The sequence below is a fragment of the Prorops nasuta genome, unplaced genomic scaffold (assembly GCF_024137725.1).
Source record: "Prorops nasuta isolate Cenicafe-Biocafe unplaced genomic scaffold, Cenicafe_Pnas_1.2 PNAS00001, whole genome shotgun sequence".
NCBI classification, from domain to species: Eukaryota; Metazoa; Arthropoda; class Insecta; order Hymenoptera; family Bethylidae; genus Prorops; species Prorops nasuta.
Genome location: NW_027116798.1, coordinates 7,366,952 through 7,393,128, shown reverse-complemented (window position 1 = coordinate 7,393,128; position 26,177 = coordinate 7,366,952). Strand labels below are relative to the sequence as shown.

At 35.2% G+C, this 26,177-nt stretch overlaps 1 protein-coding gene across 1 annotated transcript in view; it reads right to left on the bottom strand.

The window, feature by feature from the left end:
• The window catches only part of LOC136774330 (diacylglycerol kinase theta), a 2,104,019-nt gene that overhangs the window by 831,715 nt on the left and 1,246,127 nt on the right, over positions 1-26,177 (bottom strand). The window lies entirely within an intron of this gene.

Below are 26,177 nucleotides of genomic sequence, written 5' to 3'. Positions count from 1 at the left end.
CACACTGAGATCGTATAATTTAGGCAACTAAAAAAAGTGAATGAATAATTCATTATTATATAATTTTTGTATACATACTACTTGCTAGGAGGGGCCAAATAGTGTAAAGTTTATTTAAAACTTCGTTACGGTTGCATTTTGGAATATCTACTACTCTACACTTTTTGGCCCGTCCCGGCAAGTAGTATGTATACAAAAATTATATAATTATTAATTATTCACTCACTTCTTTTAGTTGCCTAAATTATGCGATCTCAGTGCTTTATGTTACCGCTTAATTACTTGTTGAATTTATAAGTAATTTTAATCCTTTGTGTTACCGTTATTTTCGATTGAGATTTATTTTCTATAATATCTTTGTTTGTTGTTACTTTTATTGGGACCAATTATAATGACTTGTCTAATGTAAATGATCTCCATACTTTGTTTGTTGCCGGTATTTTTGTTTGCTATTTATTCTCTGTAATAATTTTTCTTGTTGGAATTTCTATTTTTGGAGAGAAAGGGCAAAATTACTTGCCGCCTTCTTTTTACACGAAACTGTTTTTTGGGGGGTATATTTTTACTGTAGCAAAAGTTAAAATTTTGAAATAATAATAGTAACACAACCAAGTTACTTGCCGGGCTCGTTGTATGTAATAGCAATTGATAGTCACATTTTGAAATGACGAGAAGCAACACTTGTATTGTAAGATAGCGACTTAGGTTTGAACATTATGGGCCCGGCATTTAACTTTGTTGTGATACTATTATTTTTTCTCAATTTTTACTTTTGTTACAGTAAAAATATATACTTACCTAACATTTGGATCTTACCCATTTTTTTAATTCGAATATTTCATTTTATTATATTAGTTATGCTAGACGATTAATGTATTTGCCGCCTTTTTTTACATGCGAAGCTTGTTTTTTATGGGATTACTATTTTCTACTAGATTTGTGCTTACTATACAAAGCTGACAAATGCATTACGTACACTGGCTTTTATTGCCAGGGCCTCTTCCGACAGCCGTACGGGAAATTTTTACATTAGGCCATCGTGTCGCGAAATTTACTAATATTCTCTTCAACGGTGCTGCTACTTGGTGCTTTGCGGCTTATTCGGTTTATTTTAATTCCATTTCTCTTATTAATTCTTGGACACCAGGCCCACCATGGGCCACCCGAATGGCCTACTATTCGCCCGAAGCACTTTTCTTACTTTTCCCGGCTTTCCCGTGACTCTAATCTTTCATACACGGAGAATTAAATACCATAATGACCGCTATTCTCCCTGGAATAATTACAAGAATAACTAAAATATGCGTTAAACCGTATTAGACAGTGAGGACAGGAACTGCTACTGTTCTAGCGGTAACGTGTACTGTTTTATCACCGTAACCTTGCCAACCTTAACTATTATGGTCCTTCCAGTAAACTTTGAAGTTAGTACCACGGCGATTACTGCGCGTACTGTGATATTCTTTCTTTATAGTAGTAATAAGTAATCAAATGTGGAGCAATAGTGCTTCGGAAATCGTTAGTATATATAGGTAAGTAAGTCTATATTATTATAATGCAACGTGTTGTATATTATTTCTCATCCCCTTGTTGATTTTTCCCTCATAACCTAACATTTCTTTGTCCGGTTATGTTCATGTTTTTAATTATGCCTATTTTTTTTTCGCACAGTTTATTGTATCTTATCAATATTCAATATTTGGATATTTGCTTGTGTTTGCAGCGACGTCCACTGAAGATTTAAATGCATTTCCCCAGTTTCCAAGTTCTGCTTTGTTCCAAACGCACGATGTCATTGTATTCCCATCAGAACAAAACGAATCAAATGAAAATATGCAATTAGCACGCCAAGACACTTTCAATATCATTTGTTCGAAATGCCAGAAGAGTAACAATATCCACTCGACTATGCTTTCTCGCGATCGCAAAAGCATCAATTCATTCTTAAGCTCAAGTTCAGAGGGAAAAATACTTCTTTTTCATTACGAAAAGTTCAAAAATTTACCCGATAACATGATGGTGACATTAGTGCGGCTGATTATAAATCGAGAATTAGACATTATTTTTAAACGTGAAAACGTTTCTCTACAAAATCCTTTAAAAAAACTAGAGTAATCTTTATTTTATGATTTATTTATGGCTTTCCTTTATTCTCATCAACAGTACTACACCACTGATTGTATTTCGTATTATACCATTTATTGTATAAAAATACTTCTCGCTCTCTCTTCAGCTTTCTTAATTTATACATTAGTTCAAATGTTATAGAAATTATCATTATCTTAGTCAATTATATTTTATTTTATTGTAATTGTATTGAACCAAATTTTTTTATGGTTCTCCGTTGATAATATCATTGTTGTATTATTCCGGCTGTGAAAATTGTTGCAAAAATGTCAAATGAAACGTTTGCATAAAATAACATATATTTGACTGTGATATCGATACTTCTTTCACCATTGGAGTCATTAAACCAAATAAATTGCCTCACAACTAGAATTATTCATTAATTAAATCGTTTGTGTATTCTCTCTCAGGGTCCCATCACAGGTTTTACGAAATATTTCCAAAGAATTTGCTGAAACTTTTAACTGTAGAAGCGAAATTTATTACACAACTGGGCAATGTGAACGAAGAATAAAAATCTCTCCATCAGGGAAAGGCCATAGGGGCATAAGAATAGTGAATCGGCCCCTGAGTTGTATTTACTTCATAATTGGTGGATACTGAGGTACTATAGAGATACCAATTCATTCCCAATTTCAAGTCGATATCGTAACTCATTTTCCAATTATTACACTAAAAGAAATTTTTTTTTTTTAATTTTTATTACCAAACGGCTGGATCGATTAAGCTGAAATTTTAATGTTTTTAATACCTATAAAGACTATATTCTTGTAAAATTTCAACATTCTATGCCAAAGTTATCATCGCTAAATCGAATATTTTTTCTATTTTTTTATTTTTTTTTAATGTTAACGACTGAGTACAATTAAGCAAATACGTTTTTTAGATATCTAATATGACTCTATAAAAAATAATTTTTTTTTAGATTTTTCTGAATTGTACGCCATATTGAAAAATTAGAAAAAAAAATTAATTAAAATTATTACTGCAATCATCCCATTTCGAAAATAAAGTTTAAAATCAAGTAATTAATACTATTCTATAATGATTGTTAATGCTTAAATAATTTTCTACTTCAAACGGCAATAATGTTTCTTCCAATTATTTTCTGATCATGATTAAAGGGAAAAAAAGATAATTCTTGTTAAAATTATGATTGTTATTAATATATTTATTCACGAATAAAGATATAAATATAATAATTTGTTCCTTAATTTATTTTAATAAAAAATATTAAACTCTATTTGTAGCATTTAACTATATTATCATTATTAATCCTCATCACTGTCTTGGTCAATAATAACATCAACATGGTCTTTATTAAATAAGTCATTTAGCACTTCAGCTGGTCTTGGAATATTTGATAAGCATCGTCCATATGCCAAATAATAAATAATTGCTGCAATATGTGAACAGCACCCAACTGTTCGTAGCCCATTTGCACATTCGCAGCAATATCGTTTAACTCCATAACAGCCAATACTATTTGGATTGTATTCTATGAAACATCTATATATTTTTCTACTCATGTGTCGGGATTGTACAAGAGCTTTTAAAATATTACTTTTATCTTTAACAAATTGAATAGTAATATTATTAGAGTCATCCATCATTTCTGCTAAATACGAAATTGCTTGTTTATATTGATAGGTAGCACTGAATGAAATTATCAAATCTTTTCCATTGATTTCTGGAAAATCTAATAAATCAGATGATGAAATTGTTTTAAAACATAATTTTTTACGCTGCCAACCGTTTCGTTTTACTTCTTCAAATAATGTATTTTCAGCAACATTACGTGACTTCATTGATTCTACAATTTCATCCAAATATTCTACATCAGAATTAAGACGTTTGTTATATTTATTGTGGAGAAATGAAGCTATTTTATATAAACTGCTAATTCTCGGGAGCATTTTATTATCAAACTTTTGATCAAGTAAGCGGTATTTTTGTTTTAACATTCCATGTATGGATTCTACAGTCCATCGGATTTTCGTAACAAATCTTGAACTATTTGACTCAGCAGTAGTTAATTGATTTCGTTTTCTTTTGAATGATGGCATTAACACTTGATACCCCTTTTCTTCTAAATATTATTTAACATCACGAAATCCACGGTCGACAACAAAAACATCTCCTGGTTTTAATAACAAACTCAAACCATTAGAATTATCTATGACTTCTTTCATAATAGTGGCATCATTTTGATTTGCGTAATATGGTCCGAGCATATTAATTATATATCCATCGGTTGTGCAAATTGTAAATGGCTTGCACAATGATACACCTTTTTGCACAGAGTAAGATTTTCTCTGGTATTGCTTATTGGAACGTTTTTGGTGACGTGCATATGTTCCATCACAAATAACAAATAATTTGTCATTACTTGTATCATGAAGATTTTTAACGATTGCTGTTGTATGATTTTTAACAAGATCATCCCTACATGCCTTATTAAAACCAAAGTAAAGCGGAAGTATATCCTTTTCAAAAGATTTTATTACTTGTTCAGAATATGTTGCCACCAATTGTTCTTCATCTAATTCTAAAATTGATGCGATTAACTTGTTTGAATTTCCAGTACGAAGCTTAAAGAGAAATACAATAAGTGCCTGAGTAATGCTACGTATATCTGTTTCTCATCGATGTCAATAGATCACGTATTTCAATTATATTTTCCCAATTTAAGCCAGTAAACACATATAGTTTTTCATTAGATAATTGATAATTATCTACCTTATCTAATAATGTAGCGTTACACTGAACGGCTATGTTTCCCATTATTTTACTCAATTCTGTAGCTTCTAAAGTGGTCCAATGAGAATACACTTTAAGATGATTCAGATCCTCATAATAAAACTTCTTATTAATAATATGATCCGAACAGCATCTGTATCCAATTGGAATAAAAATTCTTCTTTTGGTGAATGACTGCATTCGGGCATGTAAAGGAACAACAACTTAATTCTTATTAGTAGTGTAACAAATGCAGCAATATTTGTGGGTTGAAATTGTTTTCTTAAGTGGCACTTCAATATATTCAACATCATTCAAAAAGGTAACTGTATAAGTCGGGTCTTCAAAATTTGACGATTGGGAGGATGACTGTGTTAGCGTTAAGTCGGATAAACTGCAATCAGCTTTATATAATATTTCACTAACAGTATTATCTGATGTTGTAGCTTCTGGTTCAGATTTTCAATTTTTTATATTTTGTCAATCGGCACTTTCCACATAAGACATCACCAATAGTAACATCTCGTTGAAAAATCGTCGAAATCTCAATAGCATCTTCGCTTGTCAATATATATTTAGGTGTTCCAGAAACTCTTTTAATATATTTAAAGCAAACCAAGCATATATTATTACATGTTTTACTAGACATGTTATCTGAAAAACTCGTTTAACTTTATTCGCTGTAAAACTTTCTGATTGTTATTTTATAATTCTACACTCAAGATTGCTTTAGATTAAAATTGTTTACAATTAATTATAGAATTGATTATTGTTTGGTTTGATTGGAACTCAGTGATGCAACCATCGATGATGATAGCTGAAAACTCCCTAGACTCACTAATCTGAATCCAGATTATGAATAATAAGAGGTGCGTTCACAAAAGCGCTATTTAACGCCACAATTGTTCGCTGTACTTTAATCTTCGCTTTTGTACTTGTATGCCCTGTATGCGTAACACATATACAGCTCACCATTGCAAAGTCAACCTATTTTAGAAATGGGATAATTAAAGTAATAATTTTAATTAATAATTTTTTTCTCTAATTTTTTAATATGGCGTATAATTCGGAAAAATCTAACAAAAAATTATTTTTTATAGAGTCATATTAGATATCTAAAAAACGTATTTGCTTAATTGTACTCAGTCGTTAACATTAAAAAAAAAATAAAAAAATAAAAAAATAGAAAAAATATTCGATTTAGCTATGATAACTTTGTCATAGAATGTTGAAATTTTACACGAATATAGTCTTTATAGGTATTAAAAACATATTAAATTTTCAGCTTAATCGATGCAGCCGTTTGGTAATAAATTTTTTTTTTAATTTTCCTTTTAGTGTAATAATTGGAAAATGAGTTACGATATCGACTTGAAATTGGGAATGAATTGGTATCTCTATAGTACCTCAGTATTCACCAATTATGAAGTAAATGCAACTCAGCGGCCGATTCACTATTCTTATGTCCCTATGGCCTTTGTTGCTCGTACAGATTATTTTCGGAAAAAATTAATTAAATATGGGATTCTCGTTTTCCCTACAAACCAGCGTTGCCAAGTGTAGTGTAATTACACTACGTAGTGTCCATATCCTATAGCGTAGTGTCCGAAAGGACACTACGCTATAAGATGTGTAGCCTTTGGGATACTACGCTATAAGATATGTAGCATTTGAGATACTACGCTATAGGTTGTGCAGTATTTCGGATACTACGCTATAAGATGTGTAGTACGACACTACAATTTCTGTTAGTATATTAGTTTTCTATAGTGTAGTAATAGTCTTACGAACAATACTTCGTAATACTTCTATCTTCCTCGTGTATTTTGACAGTTTATCTAGAATTGTTTGTTATTATTGAACTTTGTAAAGAATATTGAAGTGAAAATTGTTCTGATAATGCATTTATATGCATATATAATTACCTAGTAAATTGAAAATTAAATAAATTTTTAAATGTCGTGTTGGTCATTATTAAATAAATAATTTTATTCTTTTATTTTATCCCGAGGATGAATGATCCCTTATAATAATGTTGTAAAAAGTTTATCCTTTTTATAATTTTTAAGAATTTTAAAAAGTATGAAAATTTATTACTCTTGTATAATAAATAGTTGTTTTTCTTGTTTATATGAATTTTATTGAAATTAAATGTCTTTATTTATGTGAAAATGATCGTTGTGGAGATTATAAATTTATGTAAATGTCAACTGATTTCTTTTTCCTGTAAATTATTATTAAGGGGTGATACTCCTGTAAAACGTTGTTTTTTAAAGAACTTTTATTACAAGAAGAGTAAAATATTGATTGATTCGCCGTAAAGTGCATGTTAATTAATATTAAAATTAAAAGTTGCTGATTCACCCAATGCTGATGCCAATGAATAATCTATCGTTATGGATATTTACAACTCCGCATAAAGAAATTCTAGAAGTAATTTGTAAAAACAAACCTAAGTTCAGCATAGAATTAGTGGGCTCCGGAACGATTTATTTACATAATAATTGTTTGTTAACAGCTACTGATTTTATGTTGGAAACCGTACAAACCTATAAAATAAGCAAGTGATGGAATTATATTCCAAGCCATAAATTTTCTCTTAATACAATTGATCCCAAAAACAGCATAAATGCAGCGGACACCAACAAGATACCTCGATTCACTATACTAAGTAAACTCAACGAACAGATAATACCCTCAGCGGCCAGCTCAAGGACCTCGAGAAGGACCTAGATAAAAAGGTCAAGGGAGAGGTCACTACCTGTTTCCTATCAATTTATTTTATACTATTCAACATTGTAAAATAACTCTACGAGGACAGAATAAATTTAGTTGTACCAATGTGATTGAATTTGCTTATCGCAGTGTAAACCCATAACAATATAGTGAAATTTAACAAAAAAAAGTCTAAAAATTAAAATTTGAGGTTGTTTTGAACAGAAATGTCGTTTTTTTTTATAAACAAAGGGAGAAAAAATTTATTTATAATGGTTTTTTTAATGAAGTTTGAGGTATACTTTGCTTATTGCTGAGGCCAATAAGTTAAAAAATGTATTTGCAAAATTTCCAGTAAATTAGACAAATAATTTTTTATTTGCGTTTCACGACGCGAAAAATCAAACGTTTTGAGAAAAACGCGTTTAAAGTTTTTGGACTTAAAAGTTCTGTTTACTAACACTTTTATGAATTTCATCCTTATCAAAGTTTAATCTGTTTGCCGTACATGTACATATATGTATTGAATAATATTCAAATAGCAAATTATGTATAAAGCTTATTAGGCCAAACAAGGCATAAGACAAAACTGCGAACTCGTTTTCTTATTTCATCTCATATACGCGTTTTGAGAGTATAGCTTCGATAGATTTGTAAAGATTCTTAAATTATTTTTTTTCACTTGAAACTTTGGGAATATATTCTTCACATGTTAAAGAATCTTTTTACAATAAAAAATTGTTAACAAACAATTTGAAAATTACTCTTCCACCTTAATAATAGTCATACTTCTTTAAATAAAGTATCTATATATACAGGAATAACGAAAAGTGTGGAATGTTACATGCTACCTCACTCTCCAGTATCACCATATATGAGCTAGACGAAATAAAAAAAAAAGCAATGATATTTGAATATCAGATAGACATTGAACTTAACTTATTGATATAACTATATTAAAACATAGATTTTAAATAGAATATACATTGGAGTAAACATTCCTATCCTGGTTGCAAAGAGAGCATCCCTATACCTTCTCTACCTGAATTATCGCTTATAGAGCAATAAACCAAGAACTGTCTATACAATTTACCCTTTTCAGACATCTTTTTTTACATACGGGGAAATCCATCTGCGGTGCAAATATGCCACCCGGGAGTTTCTCTTTTTTTATGACTATCTACGAAAACCCATCCTGCGATGCAAACATCCTGCTATTGCCAACTTTGTTTTTGGGAAAAATCTTCCTGTGACGTAAAAGAAGTACTTCCCGTCCAGAAAAAATATCCTTAGCCTTCCCTACTCGGTGTACCAAAAATTTCCTCAGCAAAGGAACAACATTCGCTAAACTGAAGATCTGATTGGTCCACAGGGTGGACGATGGACCCCTTCATTTTCTTCTCAAGGAGGGATAATTCATTAAAAGCCCTCGTTAGCCCTTAGGCAATGTCTTTTTGTCTGTTTCGTCTTTGATCTTGTTTTTTAAGTTTTTGCTCTAAGCGTATCAGCGAAAATCGATAATTATTTTAAATTAATTTCTTCATTTACTGATTTCTTTGGTGAAGTTTAGTGTAATTGTGTGAAAACATTTTTAAAAATAGTAAAAGTGATAAATTAAGCAAAATATAAGCTTTAAATTAAACTACATCATTCAACTACCATCTTCATTCCAATTACGTTTAGTGACACAGACGGTATCTCGAATATACAAATCATCAATAATAAAAATCTCTTTGTAATCCAAAGAAATACGGTTTATGGTTTAATCCCCAGATTAAAACGAGCTGTAGCGGTAAAGCAAAGTATCGTAAAACCGTCCTTTGTTCGAATTAAATAAGTGTTCGATTAGTGGATTATCAATAACATCTGTGAAATACATTTGAAGCATATATCAGAAAAATAGGGGTAAGTTTGTTACATAAAATCTCTTTTCGTCGCTTCTACTAACATTCTTTAATTTTTAAATTTGTAACAATTTCGTTGATATTTCTTTAAAGGATTTTGATAATGGAAGCTGAGCAAGAATTTTCAGTAAATGCCCTGTCTGAAAGCAGGGGTCAAACGTATTGAAAGATTTGGGAAACGGATCCTGCTTTGAAAGATTGGCTTCAGCCTCACGCTTCCAACAAGAAAGCATTATGCTCTATGTGCGAATCTTCCATTTCGGCGCACTATTATACATTACGAAAACACGCTCGAAGTAAGAAACATTTGGATTTGATGAGGCGTACAAGTAGCACAAATAGTTTGGACACCGTGGAAACTGCTTTAGAAATTCAAAAAAAAGTAACAAGAATTGAATTAATTTTGACAGGATTCTTTGCAGAACATAACATAGCGTATCGTATAGTAGATCATCTAATACCTCTATTAAAACATTGTTTTCAGGATGTAGATGTTTGCAAAATGTTACGTTTGGGAAGAACAAAATTAACCGCGATGACAGGTGTAATAGCATCTTCGTATAATAATAAATTATGTATTACTTTACAAAAACGCAAATTCAGTATAATGACAGACGAAAGTACAGACGTCTCCAATGTTAAAGTAATTTGCATTATTGTTAGATTTTTCGATGCAGAAATACAACGTATTCGTTGCGCCTTATGGGATTTAATTGAAATTTATAGAGATGAAGATAGCAATGAAACAGCAGAAAATTTATATAACAATATTATTAATTCATTCACTGTTTGCAACATTCCTTTAGAAAATATAACCGGATTTGATTGAGACGGATGCAATAGTATGATGGGTTCACATAATTCAGTAGCGTCTAGATTTAGAAATGATTGTCCTAATATTACTATTTTGAAGTGCATATGTCATACTGCACATTTATGTGCGAATTATGCTTGTAAAACATTACCACGTAAATGTGAAGATTTAGGGCGCAATATTTATAATTTTTTTAAACTTAGTAGTAAGCGGCAACACCAATTTAAGGAATTTCACGTTTTGTTGGATGCTGAAGTGCATAAAATGTTATATAGTGATCAAACGCGATGGCTTTCATTAAAAGCAGTTGTAGATCGAATTTTAGAGGAATGGGAGCCTCTTCAAATGTATCTCACACAGTTGTGGGAAGAACAGCATTTACCAGCAGCAGAGATAATTTACTCATCCATAACTCATCCATTCGTGAAATATTATTATTTGTTCTTAAAATGGGTATTACCAAAATTTACAAAAATTAATTGACTATTTCAGTCTGAAAAAGTTATTATTCCATTACTTTACAATCAAGCAGCAGCATTATTTAAAGATATTCTAATTTGTTATATGGACAATAGCTATGTTCTCAGCACGAATGTGAAGGACATAGATCCTGATAACGAGCTTCATTTTCTACCAAGAAATGAAATTTATTTAGGTTTAAAGGTAAATACCGAATTGCAGAAACCCGAGATAATACAACAAGCGGAACATGTACAGAATTTTCGTCTGAATACGTTTAATTTTTTGAAAGAAGCAAGCAAAGAGTTATAAAAACGTTTTGATTTTAATGATTTACGTTTGAGAGATTTGGAATGTTTTATTCCTCACAAATCTATTGATCCCCAATTTCATGTAACGGTACCAACATTAACTTCTATTTTTGAAATGTTTCCTCGTAATTTAGATTCTTCCTGTTTCACCAGGCAATCAGTAGATGATGAATGGCGTCTACTATCTTTCGCACAGCTACCACTCGACATTACAAATGAAAAGTTAATAGATGTTTTTTGGGTTAAATTATTAAATTATGATGATATTATGGACCTACAAAAGTACACGAATTTATCTCAATTTGTTTTAAACTTGCTTTGCTTACCTCATTCAAACGCTGATTGCGAATGACTTTTTAGTAAAGTTAATTTAACGAAAACGAAAAACAGGAACAAAATGAAGACAACTACATTAAAAAATAATTTGACTGCGTGGGAATGTGTTAAGAATAGTGGTACTTGTAAATTATTTGAACCATCCGCAGATATGATAGATCATTGCAATCAAAGCATGTACAATTTTAATACATCAAATACAGATAATGAAAATGAAGGTGTTTCCGATGAAGATTCAGAATACTTTATGCTGATGTAACGCCCGTTTCTCAAAATTGCGTAATTTACTGATATTTCAATTATTATCTTAAATTTAAAAAGAATATATAAATTTGTAACTTAATCTATAGTTTTTATTTGAATCTTCGATATTTGAAAATTCTTTAAATTTGTAAAAAAGTTATATGCTTTTAAATAAATAATGTTTATTCTTACAATGTTTTTCTTCATCTCATTTTCATTGCATAAAAATAATCTTTTATTTATAAATATATAAAAATAAATAGCTAGATTTCATACAAAAATTATTAATATTATGAAGCACTGTTGAAAATTTATTCAAGATCGGTTGAATAATTTTTAAATGAGAGCTTATGTTACTTCCTAAACTTTGAAAAACTATACATCATATTATTATTTTATTAAGTTTCTGTTATATGCATCATCATATTAATGACGAAAATAGCAACTAATACAGCCAACGAAGCTAGCCAAGATGCCAAAGACCGATCCTGTTAAAATGGAATTCCAGCTTATCAAAGTCTTAGCAAAGATAAATTTTTCTCGATTGAAACTTCCATAAAAGACATTACTCTTCATCCTAAGTAATTTATAATATGATTTTATGTGTACTCAGTTAATTGGCATACGATTTTCGGCACAAATCATCAGTTTTGCAGGTACGGTAATCGAAATCTTTTAATTTGCAAGTGACTTTTCATGATTGGTCAACGTCCTTCCAAATTGATCAATCATATTTAGTCATTCATTCTCGAACGCATCTTAGGTATACTTCCAGTTGAAACTACAGTTTGTAGTCTAGACACTTGCTATACCACGTAGAGTAGTATATTTTGTTCTCGCCACTTACTATGCAGCGTAGTGTAATTCAAAATGGCGGACTTGGCAACGCTGCTACAAACCCACAACAAGACGCTCCCAACGGTGATAGTAAACCAAGTATAAGCACTTTTTTATCAAACGCCACTAATGTAGTCTATAATCGGGATGTTATAACATAATGAATTATATTCATTATTGCGTATATAAGACACATTTAAGAAGAAACTGGTTAATAGGTGCTACAAATGAAGAGAAATTAACTTTTCTACGTCAGAAAACTGAACCTTGGCCTGATGTTAAAGAAGCGTGCAAAGCAACTTTTACTGCACGTCAAGCTTTGTTGAAAAATGAATATTGGAATTCAACTAAGCTTTTTCAAGAATATCCATGTCTTACCGAAAATCATGCATTAGAGCTCGTATGTTCATTTCTAGATCTTTGGTATCTATTATCATTATTTTGACAAGATCAAGAAGATCATTTTTAATCATTTCCAGATTGATTATGATTTTCATTTAAAATTTCCTAATATTAAAAGCTCGTACAAAGAAGCATGGGCAAATTTTCGCTCCAGTTTTGAGGCATTTCTTCGGATGAAAAATAATTATGGTGAAGATGCCGATAATTATTATCACGATTTAACGCTGTCGTCCGGAGGTATTTTGGAAACAAACATGTATTATACTTATGGAAGTTATTAGTGTTTTCTTTTGTTCCCGTTACAGAACAAAAAGATTGTCCCATTTTCATGTTGATGTCTAACGCTATAAAAGCCGTAAATTTGAGACCTGGAGTTCAAAGGGGTACAATACCGTCGAACAAACGACGAAAAGTAGAAACTGAAGAAGAGAAAGTAGCCAAGAAGAAAATACGTGAACCGTTTATCCTCCATTTCAACGTAAGTACAACAAACGTATTATTCAAGATAGGGATAAGGTAAAAGTTTAATCTCAATTAATTTTCACAGAAAAGAAACCATGCTGAAGAGTACTTTGCTACGAAAGCTAAAGAACGTGCATTGGAAGATTCAAATACAACCCCACTGATATTAATTATTGGTCCTCTTACGGAACCTGAAAGTTTTTTCTGCTGCTTTGGGTTTGTTTGGTACGAAGTGTCTTCCATTGTAGATGCTTTGGAGTTAGCCTTCAAAGTATCTTTTGTATTTAATTTGACGTATCCCGACGAAACGAAATCCCATTGGCTGTTGTTGCAAAGAGTATTAATGAAAATTGTTATACGCGGCGAGAAAGTCTCAACGCTTATAAACAAAATAATGAGTTTCATTGAAAATCGTTCCGAGGTAAAATTTTAATAGTGTTATTTAGTCAGGATTAGCGTCTAATTTCATAAAATTGACTTCAATTGCGATATTCTTTATTATGTAAATAGGTAAACATAATAAAGAAAAGCCGGTGAAATTTTAATACCGGAATAATCATTCATTTGTCAAATTTGAAATTTATGAAATACGAATTTAAGCTTTACTCGAATAATGGATCCAAAAACGTTTGCTGAGTCATTGCGGTCGCAAGCAGGATACTTGGTTGGTGAACTATATAATTTCACGGATCTTCCATGAAAACATGTGCATGATATTTTGACACGTTTTGAAGATTTTTTGCTACAACGATTTATTTCAATTCTATAGGCACAAATGATCGATAGGTTAAAGGTTCTTGGTAAATCTGAAAACAATTTAGATGTATATAAATCTATGATAATGTTATTGCAAATGCCTTTTTTTGATTTCCGGAATGAGCATCAAAGTTTCGAATACTTTAAGCCGATGGGAACGTACATTAGTCCACAAGAAATAGAAGTTCGCGGCTTAACTACATTTGCACCATCTTGCTCGTTACCAATATCAGTAGAAAAAATAGCTACTGTACAGTTTATCCCCTTGCTTTTTGTTTTCAAACAATTTTTCGAGTTACCTAATATTATTCAAAGTATTATATTTTATCTAGCTAATATATAGATATATGAATCATTTCTTTTTAATGTCGTGCAAGGAGAGCTTTGGAGATCAAAGAAATTGTCATTTAACGATAAATTTGTACTACCATTGCTGCTGTACCAAGGCGATTTCGAAAATAATAATCCGTTTGGAACTCAGAGGGGCGTTGGGAAAGTTGGTGCCGTTTATGTTGTACTTCCATGCTTACCACCTCAGCTTCTATCAAAAACCGAGAAAATATTTTTGTTAACATTATACAAGTCGCAAGATCAGTATGTAATTCCGTTGCAATCTATTTTTGCTAGAGCAGCACAAGAATTATTTTTTTTAAGCAACGAAGGTATCGAATTTAATACCCATTCCGAAAGAAAAAGAATATACTTTTCATTGGCCGGGATTATTCGAGACAATCTTGCTATCCACACACTTCTTGGCTTTGTAAATAGTTTCTCCGGAAATCATCCATGTCGTTTCTGTTTAATAGACAAAATAGAAATAAATTCCATATTCGATGAATCCTCATGTAAAATACGCTCGCAAGAAATGTATGAGAAACAAGTACATCAAAACAGACCCCGTGAAACAGGAGTAGAAAGTCCTTCAGTTTTGGGATATTTATCTTCATCAGCAATTGGTCTTATTAGAGTTGACCCTATGCACGATATTTTGGAAGGTGTGGGCGAGTATGATGTTGGATCTGTATTACATTATTTCATATTGGAACCGAAATATTTTACTTGCGATGATATGAGTGATCGAATAAATAATTTAGATTACGGAGTCGATGAATTGCGTAACAAGCCCCGTGAAATTAAAATGAGCTAGACTCACAGTAAACACGTCAAAATGTCAGCAGCAGAATTCTTGTGTCTTATACACAGTATGGGAATTCTAATAAGGCAATTTATACCTGAAGGAAACTGCCACTGGAAACTCATAATCAAATTAAAACAAATCATTCATATAGTTACAGCACCAGTAGTTCATATTACTGTACATCACTAATTGCGGTCTCTAATATCCTATTATTTGGGTCTTCTCACAACTTTCTTCCCAGGTTGCATGAAACCAAAACACCATTTTCTCATTCATTATCCGCTGATAATGATACACTTCGGACCATTGTGGCAGTTTTTGACCATAAGATGCAAGAGCAAAACTACAGATTTTAAAATAACTTCTAAGGTTTCAGGTAGTCGGGTTAATATTTGCAAAACTCTCGCAATATAGGCACAATTAAGGCAAAATCATCGATTGCAGCAACAACGTCCTTTTGATTACAAACTTTTTCAAGTCCCATGCTCTCGTACTTGTCAGGTTGAAGATTTGCCTGATGCTATAATGTTCCTTTCAAAATTACCAGTTAACATGAACAATCATATATCCGTAGTAGAGCAAGTAACCTTTAACGGTAAAACTATTACAAAAAATACTGTTATTGCAATTGCAAATGAAATACAGGTAGAGCTTTTTGTTGTTAATGCGACACTAAATGATGCTTCACATAAACTGCATCTCGTGGTGCGAAATGTTATTAACTACACATATTATGATGAACATTACTCAGGATATAGACTTCATGAAAATTACATTTGTTTGTCTGATATTTGGCGGTATTTAAATGTTCAAGCACTCTATAAATGTTATATTGCTCGCGTTGCTTGCACTGCTTCGGGTATTAAGTATATTTTGAAACGATGGATATAAAAAAATATCACAAATCTCTTATCTCTAATGCGAACTTGAAATAGTCATTTGCTGTATTGTATGTAGTTGTATATTTAATAGTGTATAAGTTATTGCAATGTATTCTGTAATTGACAATTATAGAATATTGATTGTAAAATTTTTCGTATTTTCATTTCTCATTATTGTTCACTAATAATATTTCAATGCCATTAATCAAATATTGTCTACATATCATTGCTCATGTATCTGTTTCAGTTAATCGTATGTTCACTACATTTTAAGCTACGTAATAAAACATGATAAAGAATTAAAGCCTCTTTCAATTAAACATTCATGGATTACTTTCCGCAGAAAGAGTCGGTAACTTCATCTTTTTATGTATAGTATGTAGGAAGTATAAACGATCGACATCACCAAGACAGAAACTTCGAATCTTGGTGATGATAGGTTTATTAAATAATCTAGTGGTTCACTACTGATCTTTTATTTCTTCCACCTTGCCAATTTCGTCATACTACAGTCGATTACATCCGGAAGAGAGAATGAGAGCAATCCCCTTCTTCTCTCCTTTATATAGTTCTCCCACCTTCGATATTGGTGATTCCTTACTCTTGAAGAGTGCTGCCATCGCAGATTAATTGACAGACTTTATACTTTACATTATACTTTACAGCTTCGGTCACCCTGACCATTGATCGTCCCGAACAATGTGGCCTTACAAAATTTACAAAACTCAATGACTCTCTCCCTTTAACGTTCCATAACGTGACTAAAAATCTAAAATTGTGATCCAACTATGGCAAAATGATACTACTAGACAGTCACAAGTCGAATGTCAGTCAATTGTACTAAGTAATACACGTCACTTGATTAATTACATAAAATTATATAAAACTATTTACATTAATAGCAGCGAATGGTATAATCAACGGTGCTCTTTCTCTTAGACTTCAGGAGCAATATTATCGTCGCTTTGCTTTGGCCTTTCTTTCTCCGCGAATTCCCCACATTGAATCCATGGTCTCATACGATCAGGCCCAAAGATACTCGTGAACGGTCTCGAAGGTAACTGGAATCCCTCCACATCTTTAAGGACATACCGCTCGTTATCCAGGGTCTTACAAACAATGTAAGGACCTTTGAATTTTGGCAAAAGTTTTTGGCTAACACCGGGAGCGGTGACAACGTTTCGAATCATGACATAATCTCCCGGACTATAGATATGGGCCTTCTTGTGTTTCTTATAAAAGTTATTTTTATTATACAGCTGACTTTCCAAAGTACTTTCTATCGCGTTTACTCTAAGTGCTTTACGATCGACGAACGACTTATCTATATTTGCTAGGTAATTTCGAAGGTCATCATCGCTGAATCCGAATTGTTGGCACCCAAATAATATTAGGCTCGGAGTGGTGTCTATCGCACTATGGCACGTGTTATTCAATACGAATTGAACACGAGATAACTCTCTATCCCATTGTCTATCATCGGTTTCCTTGGCTAGTACAGATCTCAAAAATCTGTTTACTCGTTCTGCTTGTCCGTTACTCCTGGGCGAAGCCGTCGCAATTTTTACATAATTTACTTGGACACTTGATAAAAATGCATCAAGCTCTACGGAAGTGAATGAGCTTCCCCTGTCGGTTACCACTCTTTTGCATATTCCAAAATGCAAGAAATAAGACGTTACGCACGAGACTACTTGCTTTGTCGCCGTCGACCGAACAGGATAAAGTACTACAAATTTGGTGAAAGCATCAAACAGCAGAAATATATGTTTATTCCCTTTCTTTGTTTTTTCTAAGGGACCGTAATGATCCCAATGTAGAGTTTCGAATGGTCGATTTCCTTTATCAAGTACTTGCATCGTGCCTTCGGGTTTACCAGCAGGGACAGAGTAAGTAAGACACTTGATGCAATTATGTATATATTCCTTCACATGCGCACGCAAACCCGGAAACCAGTACGTTTGTGTTATTAGTCTAACTGTCTTTTCAAGACCAACATGGCCCACTTCATCATGGTATATACGAATTACATTCTGTATCATTGCCTCGGGAACATAAAATAGTAGCGGTTGGTCGTGATTTTTATACACGATACCATTACGTAACTCAAATCGGCTATTTTCTCCGGACTCTAGTTCTTTATGTATTTTCTGAATATTAGTGTCTTGCAGCTGCCTGTAGACCAATATCTGATCAAACGAAAGTGGTTCAATTACTAATATGTTTCTGCTAAGCGCATCCACATGCCTCATTCTTTCGCACGGCCGATGTTCCAGGACAAAATCGTAATTCTGTAACACTAGATACCATCTACTGATACGAGGGTTGATATCTTTCTTGCTAAAGGCTAGCTTCACTGCGTTACAATCGGTTACAATTGTGAAACGCAGGCCCTGCAAATATGTTCTAAACCATTCAATGGCGTAAGCAATGGCCATGGCTTCTAACTCGTAGGAGTGGTATCTGCTTTCAATCTCGGTGGTCCAACGGCTGAAATACATTATTAGGTGCATCGAATTATCCTTTTGCCGCTGGAGTAGGATAGCACCATATCCGTGCGCACTCGCATCTGTATGAAGTTCAGTATAAGCATGTGGATTATAGAATGATAAAATGGGTGTACTAATAAATTTATCTCGAAGCGACTCGAATGCGTGCATTTCTTTTTCTCCGAACTTAAAGTCTACACCCTTCCGAGTTAGGTCGTGTAAGGGTTAAGCAATTATGGCATAATTAAACACGAATTTCCTAAAATAGCTAGTAATCCCTAAAAATCCTTGGACCTGTCGTACCGTTTTGGGTTGCGGAAAGTTTTTGATCGCTTCAACATTAGTCTGGCTAGGAGTATTGCCCTTGGCCGATATAATATAGCCCAGGTAGTCCATTTGCTTTTTTAAAATCTGACATTTCACAAAGTTTAGTTTTAACTTAAATTTGCCTAATACGCCTAGAACCTCGCATAATATCTCCAGATTCTCTTCTACCGTGGTTGTAGCTATTAAAATATCGTCCAAATAGAATAGGACTCTCCCTGCATCCAGTAAAGGCTTAAAAATTATATGAATGAAACGCTGGAATGCAGCCGCAGCATTCGCAAGCCCGAACGGCATTTTTACATATTCGAATTGCCCGCCAGGTGTCACGAAGGAGGTGTATTTAGACGAATCTTCCGTTATTGAAATTTGGTGAAAACCGTCCTTTAAATCCAAACTCGTAAAAACGCAAGTATTTGCTAGCCGGTCCAGCTGATCCTCTACTAGTGGTAAAGGATAACTGTCCTTGATGGTGAACTTGTTCAACTGTCTGTAATCTACGCAAAGACGATACGAATCTTTATTTATTTTTTCTTTATAAGGACTGTGCGAGACAGTGCCCAAGTAGGTTCCAGCCCTGTGGTCAGAAGGGAAGGTTATATCTGAGAATAAAGTTCGAAGACAAATGTAAGAGGTAAAAGAGTCTTTATTCAAATAAATAAAATTATACAAAATTTTACAATATTTACAAAAGGAACCGCTTAGACAAAGATGATCGGCTTTCTAGGGAATTTGTCGTCGTCAGATTCTAGGGAATTTCGATAGACGAAGATTCCCAATAACCGCAGAGACTCGAATTCCCCAGAAAGGAACGCGGACTTAGAGACTCCCTGACTGGACAATTTTTCCTAGGGTATTCCCTAGTAAAATCCCCAGCCACGGGAGGAAGCGAAGTTGGAGAAGTGGCTTTAGGGAAGGGGAAGTCCCCTTACCCTTCGGCCGCCTTCTCCAAGAGCTCTAGTGGCTCCGAGCCACCCCAACCCTTAGGGTGATTCTACCCCTCCCACTACCCGACTCGTCGAGAGCCCTGGATTTGAGGGTCGGAACACTGGGTCCGAGGTAGTCCTCGGAGGCAGTGTCGAGGGGAAGGAGAGGGTTTAACTTCTCCCGGGCAGTCCCCGGAGAAATTTCCCTTAGGAGGGAGGATATTGCCGCAGAGGGGTAGTCCCCTCTTGGTAGGCAGTGGGTGGTGGGTGATACTTACCAAAGTATTTGCCCGATGAGTTCGCCAGTGGAGGCGCTCTTTATGCCGTTGAGGCGTCAAAAACCAAGCTGCTGTTGCTGCTGTCAAGGCCGCGGTTGAGCAAGGCTGAGGAGCGATGGGTCCTTATCAAGGACCCATCTATATAATTACGCGACACTAATCTTGCCAGCGAGAGAGTTGCCGCGGGCGCTGGCCACCTAGTGGCCAAGCGCGCAAGTAGTGTCGCTTCGCGGCCGCGACGCGCCAGGGCCAGAAGACGCGCAAGCGCGCCGCGGAGAGAGGGTCAGATAGAGCGGCTAGACGCTGTCGGTCTAGCCGTCTATTGTGAGCGCAATAGAGATGGGAGATATAACAGAGAAATGCGGAATCTACTTCGCAACATTTTCTGCTCCTCCCAATCTCGAACAAGGACAATATGACTTCAATAATCAGAATTGCTAGGTCGAATATTACCACGGTTTAATAGGTCAGCGACAATGTCTTTTACTACACCTCGTTCGTGCCATGATAATCTTCGGGGAGAGAAATAGAAAGGTTTACAATTATCGCTCAACGCAATCTTAATTTCATAATCTATTTTTGATGGTTTGCTGCCATCCTCCATGTAATTCTGTAGTAGATGCATCAAATCTTTTTGAATACTAAACGGGAGGGAATCGTCCAATTGGGCGCGTACTTCATATAATACGTTATATTCCGAAATTGTATCAATCTGCAAGATTTCGTCTACGTTGTCACCATTTACCTCGTCCCTTTCTTCATCCACTTTCATGGATATGCGTTTATTGAGGGTGACCGTTATTCCTGCTGATGTCAAAATTTCTCGTCCTAAGAGGCAGTCGTAGGATATCGTCAAATCAGGTACAACTGCGAATTTAATTTGGAATACATGAGGCTCTAATAGCTTAAATCTAATGTCGATCAATACATTTCCATAAACAGGTAACGGTGATTTGTTTACGCCGCCATATACTTTGATATCTGCGGTTTTTTCCACGCAATATTCCTCAAAATGCATTAAATATACGCTCTCTTTTATGATATTTATAGCACTACCGGAATCAATAAGTTCTTGAATAAAATAACTATTCTCTCGCCCCTTCGTAATTAAAAAGCAATATTCACGATTAGTTGACGTAAATTGTCTTCCAGTTGCCTGTGGACTCCGACTTGCTTCCTCGTCGTTGGTAGCGTTGATTGACCGGTTCAGTGTTGGTGACGATTCAATCAAAGCTGTCGTCGTATGATCGAATGTCGCCTTATTCGTATCCACTGTTTTCGGGCATTCCTTAATGAGATGTTCCATAGAACAACAAGCGAAGCAAGATCCCCTGACTCGTCTGGGCTTTGGGCAGGCCTGTGATAAGTGTCCCTCCTCATTACAATTAAAGCATTTCCTCACGCTGGCTGGATTTTTATTAAGAACGGTTGTTTTATGATGAGCTACCGGTTGGTTATAAGTTTTCGATTTTCCGTCCAGCTTCATTCTTATCGTTTTAAATGCCCGTAACATCGATGCAGGCGAATCAAACTGATGCATTTTCGCTTGGTTTTGAAGTTACAAATCCGGTATCCTTTCAATAATGTAGTCCAAAAGTTCTCTTTCTGGTATCGAAGCGCTGTTTGCTAGAATAATCTTATCATAATGGTACACACTAAATGGTTCTGAATATTTCCATACAAGTTCTTCAAATTTTTTACGTGCCAAAAGCCTGTTAGGACGATTATCAAACATTTCCTTCATTGCTATTAGAAGGTTGTCAACGGGCATTATTATAAAATTTGGATTTGAATGGAACCATTTCAAAGCTTGTCCCTTCAATTTTTATCCAATAAGTATTTTCATATTATTTTCGTTTAAATTATACGTTGAGCGAAGTAACTGGATTTGAGCTTCCCACAAGGTGTAAATATCACTCATACCATCAAAATCGCTCGCAAGGTCGTCGATAGCCTTTATATTTACTTGGTTGCGGGTATTGTCAACAATACCATTCGGTGTGTTTTGTAGCAACTAGTTTTCTCGTCGAGCATGGTCCACTTCCCGCCTGGCTATGTCTAGTTCACGTCTTAAAATTTCTACTTCACTCACTCTAACTTCTTCTGGTTGCCTTATCTCGTGCCTATTATTTTCAGTAATATCCGTTGACTCTTTAGGTGCTTCCATGTCTATCACGGCCGTTTCGGGATTTATTCCGTCTTAATAAATGCTCATAAGCCTGGCAATCAATTCGGTTTTCACACCCGATGTCGGCAACCCCGATGACCGTAATAAATCTTTTAGCTGATCAACTGAGAGCCTGCTTGGAAGCATCGTCCCTAAACGGCCACAACTTTACACAACCACATACACCTTTTATCGCAATTTCCAGGGTAGCGTCACGTGGCCGAAAATTACCGTTCACTTCAAATACAATGCATTGGAGCAATCCACAAATTTTTCAGCTAACACGCGTATTTGTTGTGTGGCCGAAACGCTTATAAGTTTCGTTCTCGAATCTCACTTTGAGAACTGTAGGAAGTATAAACGATCGACATCACTAAGACAGATACTTCGAATCTTGGTGATGATAGGTTTATTAAATAATCTAGTGATTCACTACTGATCTTTTATTTCTTCCACCTTGCCAATTTCGTCATACTACAGTCGATTACATCCGGAAGAGAGAACGAGAGCAATCCCCTTCTTCTCTCCTTTATATAGTTCTCCCACCTTCGATATAGGTGATTCCTTATTCTTGACGAGTGCTTCCATCGCAGATTAATTGACAGACTTTATACTTTACATTATACTTTACAAATATATGTAATTAAGGTTATTTTCGTATAGAGAGAAGAATCCGGTTAATACTATTGTGAAATTGAGAATATTTTGAGAAGGTAAAGTTTATCATGGGAAATTTTGTATCGGTTATAATAGTAGCCAAAGTCTTTGCGATCAAAAGAAAGAAAACGCGGCACGACTGTACCAGCCACTGTGAATGCAGTGTAGGCAGCGGTCCTACACCTCTGTGTTTGCTAGAAGGACCGTGATGGTTACGGATCATTGTATCACTGTAAGAAAAAGCATTATTCAATGTGAAAATAGTAACAGTTCTTGCCCTCAGAGAGTCTAATGTAATTTAATAAAGGATTATGTGTTATAATATTAAGAGTACTGTCAGAGCAGTGAACATTACGGTGAGGTCATTAGCCACTATGGTATTTTTTTCTCCGTGTAGGGTCGCCCGAGTGCGGAACCCTATTGCTAGCCGATATATCTGATTCTCTTTTCTAACCGCACTTCTGAAGAACTACGTGTCTCCTCCAGGCAGTGACACAAACCTGGTCGGAGACCGCATCGCGATAATGACTCGGTTTTCATACCCTATTAGTTGCAGGCAATAAGACAATCTCCGAAATATCGTACGCTGTGCCTAGAATGCTGGGTTTAGTGCTTATTTTTTGCCAGTGGAAAATTCCTCACTTGGGTTTGTTCCGTTCCCAAAACGCACAACTGTCAACTTCGCCGGCTTGTTAGGTAGTGAGGGCCTCACCATGTGCTCGCGGCGGTGTTACGGTCGGCGCGAAAGCTCTCGCGATACGACCAATCGCGCGTCAGGCGCGAAAATTCAGAATTCTTAACGTGATAAATCCCGTCTGGATTTGCCACAGTACAATATATACGCGCTTCTCCGCCGCTCGCTCTGTTCCCACACTACTCGACTACTTCAAAGCGCTTGGCTGTTTTTCACCATGTTTGCGCTCGTTTTTCGCCTATTTAGTATAATATTTTCACAAAATAGGGATATAAATTTTTTGCGCTTAACTTGCTTTTTCTAGTTCTTCCTTTTTATCTAAATAGGATAATCCAAATCGATAGGAGAGCCTTCCCAAAAAAGCTCATTCAAAATTCAGGCGTGAATTACGCAAAAACTAATTAACTTAAAGTGTAAAAATTTAGCACACATAAACTAAACGTAAATGTCTATCATCCCTCAAAGTTTCAATTCTTAAAATTAACAAATGGCAGGGAAATGATTTTTCAAAAAAGGTACTAATTTTCTTGGCTCTCAATTATCCGATTGGAGATTTTCAAAGCTCATTTTCTTCGTCTTTCCATTCTCTACAATTCATCAATTGATGCCATTAACATTGCATGCACCGTTTTCAAAATATTTACGAAAAAAAATTTTTTTTAAAGAAATATTTTAATAAAAAACGAAAAAACACAGTTGAGAGCTGGAAACAAAACTTAACATCTAGGGATAGTCCCATGTGTGACTGTTCCACTCGCTTCCCATTAGGATTTATGCCACGTAAAAATGCTCTATTGCTTGGCCTACTGAGACAAGGAGAAACTGCTTCGGGGAGTACTGAAACATGACTATTTCTGTAAGTCCTCACGATAGGGGGAAGTAGAACATCGAGTCTGACTTGAACGTTGGTTACACGTTCAAGCAGGCTGCGCAACACGTTGTGCACTGACTGCCGATGGCAGGCAGTCGGCAGGACGAGACCACGCGATTGTGCTGGTATGTCGGTGCGTGTTCTGGGGCACATGACGTGGCAAGCACATAGCCATGGGTTCGTTCGCGTGCGTACGTGTGGTGTGTGCCTTAGGCCAGCCTGCACGTACGTCACGGCTGGATACCGGCCTATGCATAAAGTTTTGTGTAGGGCGTAGTTAGCCCATTAGAATGTGTCCCGGTCACCTCCGTTGTCCCATAGGCTAGCGCTATGGCTGCACGGACCGAGAGCATTGCCTCCGCGGTGGTCCGACCTTAATAGATTCTATGCTCGGCGATGAAACTGCAGGTACTCGCTCTCCACACCACCACCTGTGTGTGGGTGGTGAGGGGGAAAAATTATATTCCTCAGCAAGTAGGTTTGGGAGACGCGGACTTTCGTAGGGAAGCCTCCCCTCTCTTCACGATCTAGCAAACTCAGCGACCCTGGCTACCGCTACCGTTCAATGCATGGCCGCAAAGCCGTATGAGATGCATAGAGAGTGGGATTTAAAGATCCCAATGATACTGTGGGGTTTTTGGCAACCCAACTGACCAACGGGTGCCCTGTAATCGACAAATAAGGACAAGCAAAGGTAATGTAAAAACCTGTGGTGTGAGTGAGACCCTTCACACTAAAGGGAATAACGATACAAAACATATTGAAAAAATTTAGAAAATGCGAGAAGGGGATAATATTCGCTATTAGTTTCTAGCGGGACAGATGCGTGGAAAGAATTTTCGTCGAGAATCGGGATAGTAGCGAAGAAGTTTGAATAGAAAGGGATATCCGTAGAAACTACATGGCTCTCGCTTGCACCCAAAGTCGACCGACGTCTAGCGAAGACAGCCGAAATATAGATGAACTGATTGAACGGTGTGCATAGCAAGCAGTAGCGCTTGGAGTGAGAAGTCCTCACGTATACATATACGGCTAAGCTTGTCTGCGTGTCACACAGGTTGGGTGACTTGGTGAAGAGAACGATTTCCCACGAGTTACCAGCACTGCAGTTAGATCGACTATTTCCTTTTAACGTGTTAAGGCCGCGGAGATTGTAGAGGTTTCTGAGTATTAGCAACCTTAGGATAACTCGAATCTTTCTTTAATAATTCAGCACCTGTATCCCCTAAAAATAGTACGAAGATTTGAGCCCATTCTGGTAATATAAATATTCACGAGAATTATTCTTAGAGGCGCCCGGATATTGTAAGTAGTCGCCGACTAGGCTTTGCGTGGATTGAGATGGTTCACTCCCTCTTATCTCCCTATTCTACTAATTAGGGTGGAAAATAAAGTCACACAATTAATACCAGTGATAATAATACATACACACATTGTATACATAATTGTGTATTTCAAGTAAAGTATATTCTGTGTCTCACTTCGATATATTTGATTTTTAATATGTGGCACAAGACTTTATCGAGTTGTCTAATTATCGTCTAAAGAGCAAACTATATTATTTATAAATCAAAGTTATAGATAAATAGAAACTAAAGCCAATTGCTACGTGCCATGAAATCAATACTTTTAACACGTTTAACCCGT